This window comes from Medicago truncatula, chromosome 7 (assembly GCF_003473485.1).
Source record: "Medicago truncatula cultivar Jemalong A17 chromosome 7, MtrunA17r5.0-ANR, whole genome shotgun sequence".
In the NCBI taxonomy this organism is placed as follows: Eukaryota; Viridiplantae; Streptophyta; class Magnoliopsida; order Fabales; family Fabaceae; genus Medicago; species Medicago truncatula.
This window is the reverse complement of record NC_053048.1, coordinates 11,138,903-11,144,902: the sequence shown is the minus strand read 5'-3', so window position 1 is coordinate 11,144,902 and position 6,000 is coordinate 11,138,903. Positions and strand designations below refer to the sequence as shown.

Sequence of the window (6,000 nt, the reverse complement as noted above, 5' to 3'; positions counted from 1 at the left end):
TATGGTAAAATAAGAACAATTTCTTATGAATGGTAAAGTTTTCACGCGAGCTTTGCACTAAGTGTGTCAAAGTGACAAACACATTACTTTTATGTAATTTATAGGCATTTAATAATGATTCTTGTTTTAGGAGGAGATGTTGAACTTTACAAGCGTACGAAAGGAGAAACGCAACACTTTAATATACTTAAGAGACAATTTTCTACAACTCGATAACCTCTAAAAGTTATTTTGTGTATATAAAAAGATGATATATTTTATAAATTATAAAGCGATAAAACCACATTTTATTTATTGAATGCATAAGGGAGAAAATATGGCTGAAATTGGAAAATATATTTATGTTATAATTATCTTTATTTCCCTTTTTTTTATTACAATGAGCGTTGAAGGTAAGCCACTTTAAACCTTTTTTAATTTCCTTAGGTATACATGATACTTTATTCCATTTTAGTAACATTGTTTTATTCTCTTTTTTCATTCCAACAGGTTGGAGATGTAAAAAAACAGATGATTGTATAAAAATAGAGTTTTGCAAATTTCCTAAGATAGCGAGGTGTACAAAGCCAAAATTTTTATTTCTTGAATTCGGAACTGGATTTTGTACATGTGATGATTGAGAAATGTACCTGATGGACGAAATAGGCAAGTGCATTCAATCATATTATGTAAAAAAAAAACAGTACGTTATTGTCTCCACATGGATGTAGTTCAACTCGATAATTAGCATAATTTATTAGATAGCGAGGTGTACAAAGCCAAAATTTTATTTCTTGAATTCGGAACTGGATTTTGTACATGTGATGATTGAGAAATGTACCTGATGGACGAAATAGGCAAGTGCATTCAATCATATTATGTAAAAAAAAAAAAACAGTAAGTTATTGTCTCCACGTGGATGTAGTTCAACTCGATAATTAGCATAATTTATTAGAAAATGAAATAAAAGAAAAGATTAATAGTTGTTGCAGGGTTTTAATTGTCTTGATCAATGCAAGATTATGTTTTTGTGATTCAGAAGTGTACAACGATTATGGAATCCTTGAATCCGCCATTCGTGTTTAATGAAAATTAAATCGAGTAATTATTCGTTTATAATTTGTCTTATGTTTGGATTTAAGAAAGTAGAACATAACTCTATGATGAATTGGTGGAAGTTTACTTTAATAACCCCGTAGTTCAATCATTTGCAATTGCGGGGTTCCCTTAAGACGAGTTATAATCCTAAGTTCATACTTAGATTTAATTAATTGTGAAACTAAGCAATTCCCTATTTCCTTGATCCAATGGAATTTGGGTTGTCGATTAAACTGGCTCCATCTAAGATACGATATTAAAACGGACATATAGGAATTAAATCAAACTTTAGATTATAAACTGAATAACACCTTATTAATAGAATCCAACAAATAAGGGGTTCATCGTGGAACCCTAATCAAAGAGGTTTAGCTACACATGACAACACACATCATGAAAAAACAATAGAAAAAACATACTATAGGGAGAACAAGAAATGGATGGAGATCCCCTGCCTTGCAGCCTCTAATGCTTGACCCTTTCCTTGTACTGCTTCCTTTCTGAATGAATAAAAGTGACTATAATGGAAAAACTCAAGCTTGACTTCATGACTAGATGAAGGCCACAAGTTGTCGGTCGCTAGACAAAGATAAATCTTTGTTTGATAATTTTGTGTATTCGTTAAAAATCACATCAATAAAATACTTGATGTGTCAAGAAAAATAATCAAGCAACCAAAAACAACTTGGCTAACAATTAAGAACACAAGAAAAGGTAGAAAACAGCGAGAGGAAAAAAAGAGAGAACACACAAAATTTGTTTACCCAGTTCGGTCCAATATTGACCTAGTCTGGGGGAGAGAGCAACCATCCGTTCCATTTTAAAGATGAGTAACTTTACACAAGAGATATCAAAAAGGGTTACAAGAATTAGTCTTCAAACCTAATTTTACACAAAATCCTAATCTCTTCCCGTGATCAAGAGACTCAATCCTAATAGTGTTTCCCAAAGTGAATCAATCTCAACCCTAGTGTTTGTTGCCAAGAGAATTCTCTACAAACCCTAGTTTTGTTGTTGGCTTCTAAACCCTTGTTTTCAGCCCATTTTCTCTCTCTCTCTCTCTCACTCTCTCTCACTCTCTCTCTCTCAAGGTTTACATATGATATAACTACTAGAAAAATTGAAATTAGACACGGGAGAAATCTGTCTCTAAATTGCCATATTTCCGTCACTAAACTTGTTAGAGACGGAATTTGAGACCGATCATGTTCTGTTGCTAAATCAGTGGTCTCTAAACTGTTCAGAGACGAATTTTGTGTTCCGTCTCTATCGGAGACGGAAAATTTCCGTTGCTAACAATAAAATTCCGTCGCTAGGCGTTGATGCTGTAACAAATTAAATTCCGTCTCCGAAGAATATAATTCCGTCTCTGTAGAGACAGATCATAAAATCCGTCTCTAATAATATATTTTTTAATTTCTTAAATTTTCTTTTGCCTCAAATCAATTCCACGTTGGCTGTTGGATACTATATAAGCATACATGTATATTTATGAATTTTGCTTGAGTGTATATAGATAATAACATAACATCAAATGCTATGGATTTCCTAATGAATTTTGCTTATGTAGTTAATAACATAACATTATCTATAGATAATAACATACCATTATCTACTAGAAATACATGTATATTCGACATCTAATGTGTAGTCCATAGCATCTACAAGAAATCCATAGCATCCACTACGAAATCTGTAACCAAAAATATTAGCAAGCTGTAAGTAATAAAACCAAGATAGCTGTAAGTAATAAAGACAGAATTATAATGTAATCTGCATCTTCTTTGTTGAAACATAAGATAGGTGTATTTCAAATACATTTCTATAATAGCCACCTTTTCGAATCAGCAGTCCTAATTATGTGGTAACAGCCGAAAGTTGATTAGTGGCATAGAAAACAAATAAAAATATGGCTTAAAGAACTGATTTAGATCAAATTTCAGGCTCTATAAATCAGGTTTAAAAGTAGTAAGATAAAATGATTCAAAAACAAGATCATTGTACGAACCAAAACTTTCACTGCAGAAAACCCAGAACAACTTAGCCTATGGAATTGAGACTTTACCTTTCATTTGGTCTATCACATGCAATGTTTCATCTTTTGCTGGTGTTTTAAGTTCACAATCTATGACATGTTCAACTTCAAGGACCAAACCTTTTCCCCTCACATCAACAACTACTATAAAAGAAAAAATACAAGTTTATTTAGAGACAAAAAGAGAGAGAGAAAAAACAAATTTTGATTAGCTGTTTAGATATAACCTTTTGTTCTCCATTACATGAGCTCTTTCTTGCGCATTAATCTTGGATGGGAAAAGGATAACTGAAGAAACCTTACATTCATGTTTGTCTTTGAGTGCGTTAAGCCTCTCTTTCAAATTGGACCCCACTATTCTATTACTTTTAAAACGCCCAATCCCAAAGTTGTAAAAATAGGATTTTACCAAAGTTGTTAAAGTAACTTAGGTGAGTCAAGACCTTTGCAATCTTAGGAGTAGTTACAACAACACCAAGAGGAATGCCATTTCCAATACCTTGTCAAAAGAAAAATCAAGAAAAGAAGCAAACACTAATGAGCATACATACTTGACAAGGTTATGCATTTCATCATGTGTAGATATAGATGTTCTATATTCTTTGGCACAGAGAGTTAGCTGTTCTATTTTCTAAATTAGATGAAGATGAATTCTTTCTACTCTGACAAGGAGAGAAGAATTAGTTACCTTTGCCATTTTTACTATATTAGGTTGATCACCATGGGCTTCAAATCCCTAGAAATGGCTACCATTGCGATCAAACCTAGATTGAACCACGTTAGCAATACAAAGACCTACAATTTTTAAAGAAATTAGTTGTACTTCATGATACATAAGCTTTTACAGAAATCAAAATTATACTATCCAAATCAAGCTAAGACATAAACACACACAACATGAGACAATATTTCCATACTCTAAATTCTATTGGTAATCTAAATTTTCGCACTGGTGTAATTATAAAGAAAATTATAGTTTCAAAACTTAACTTTTGAAAAAAGAAATATATACCAGTTGTTTGCCTGTAACAGGGAATCATTTATGATGCTTTCTTGTCTAACTTTCCTCTATGTGTTCATTATACTAAGCTTGTCATGTAACTATATAAATGATGGTGAATATCCAACTCAATACCCCTGCTGAATATGAACATAATGTATGACATTTTATCAAGTTATTGAGTAATTTGAGTTGATAAATCCCAATAGGTTATAGTCTATAATCAAGGTAGTCTAAAGCTTATCTAGAAACAGAGAAATCCAATTAAAAAATTTCCATAAAGGGTGTCTGATTTCTAGCAACTTTGTAAATATTGATAACAAAAAATCAACTTACATGATGATTCTATAATCAATTTATGAATTATTTTACGTAATGAAATGTACTGTTACACATTGAATAGCATGACAAAGCAATTTATTCAAACTAACCTCACTGTAGTTGCTGAAATATCAACCACCAACCTAAAGTTCAATGAGAAAAGAGTGTCAGTATCAGTTAAAAAAATTAAAAAAAGAAGTAAACAAGGATGAAAAGAAGTATGACTCAAAAAAAAAAAAGGATGAAAAGAAGTAAATCAATTCTATTTTGCCAAAATTGACAACTTCAATGTGAGATTTGGCTATCGACACAATTTTCCCCCAAATCAAAAAAAAATAAAAATACCCCTAAAATCCCCCTAAACAACAAGAATCAAATTCATCAATAGAACTTCTACAAAAAACAAGAATAAAATATAAAACAACAAATACTCACTCAAAATCATTAGGTGTGGATGAGACCCTTGAAGCTTCGTACCCTATGCAAAAACAAGGATAAATGAAGGTGAAGGAGAACGAGGGTAGATAAGAAATGTAATTTTGACTACGCATAAACCGCAAACCGTCGCCAACATAGGAAGATCAGTCGAAGACAGAGAGAAAACGAGGGTGAAGGAGGGTCTTGAATGAAGGATTTCTGGAGAATGAGGGTTTTTTGTGAGTCGAAGACATAGGAAGATCAGTCGAAGACAGAGAAAATTTTGACTACGCATAAACCGCAAACCGTCGAAGACATAGGAAGATCAGTCGAAGACAGAGAGAAAATTGTTTTAGGGTTTTGAGAAAATATGAACTGATGGGGGAAGTTTTGGGGTTGGAAGGATTTTTCTAATGAAAAATTAATCTCGTCTATACTCCCTTCCGTCTCTGAACTCCGTGACTACATATATATTATTTTTTTATTTTTTTTATTTATACTTGTTAGAGACCGATTTAGACATGGAAAATTTTTGTGACGGATATTTTTGTCTCTAATTCAGTCTCTGGTGTTGGAATTTCAGATTCCGTCTCCACTTATTATTTTCCGTCTCTGATCCCGTCTCAGCTAGAGACCAATTAAATTCCGTCTCTAAATTCCATCTTTATATGAAACTTTTCTAGTAGTAAGGTCTATATTTATAGAGGAAAATAACTCATAAATTTGTAACGGATATCACGCTGAAGATACGTTTCTTTTTTTCCCTTCAGCAAAAAATCTTTTTCCAGAATCAAAAGTCCAAAAATCGTACTACGGTTTTCTAAATTGTGCTACGATTTTGGTTGACTCTAAATTAGTGTTGATGCCAATTTAACCATTTAACCATCAACCACCATGATTCTCTCTCCATGCTTCATCTTGCCTTGCTTCCAACTACACCATGTAGCTCCACAAGTTTCCACCCAATCTCCTAAACTATCGGAATGCCTTCTGCCTTCTTGAAGACCATCCTTGCATCCAACTACACTAGGAATTTTAGGTAGTTCCACAAGTATACACCATAACCCTCTTCAACCACGAGACGTCTCCCGCTTCCTTGAATATTTCCTTGCATACAATCACCCTTGGTCTTAGGGTAATCCAACAAGCC

The 6,000-nt window shown here is 32.9% G+C and overlaps 1 long non-coding RNA gene and 1 pseudogene across 1 annotated transcript; one reads left to right on the top strand and one right to left on the bottom strand.

Moving 5' to 3' along the window:
- Positions 1-279: 279 nt before the first annotated feature.
- Positions 280-911, top strand: LOC11445026 (uncharacterized). Its single transcript, XR_003006940.2, has 2 exons — positions 280-392; positions 490-911. It is a non-coding gene; the product is annotated as an uncharacterized lncRNA (long non-coding RNA).
- Positions 912-2,785: 1,874 nt separating this feature from the next.
- Positions 2,786-4,019, bottom strand: LOC11439364 (alanine--glyoxylate aminotransferase 2 homolog 3, mitochondrial-like; annotated as a pseudogene).
- Between the last annotated feature and the right edge of the window lie 1,981 nt (positions 4,020-6,000).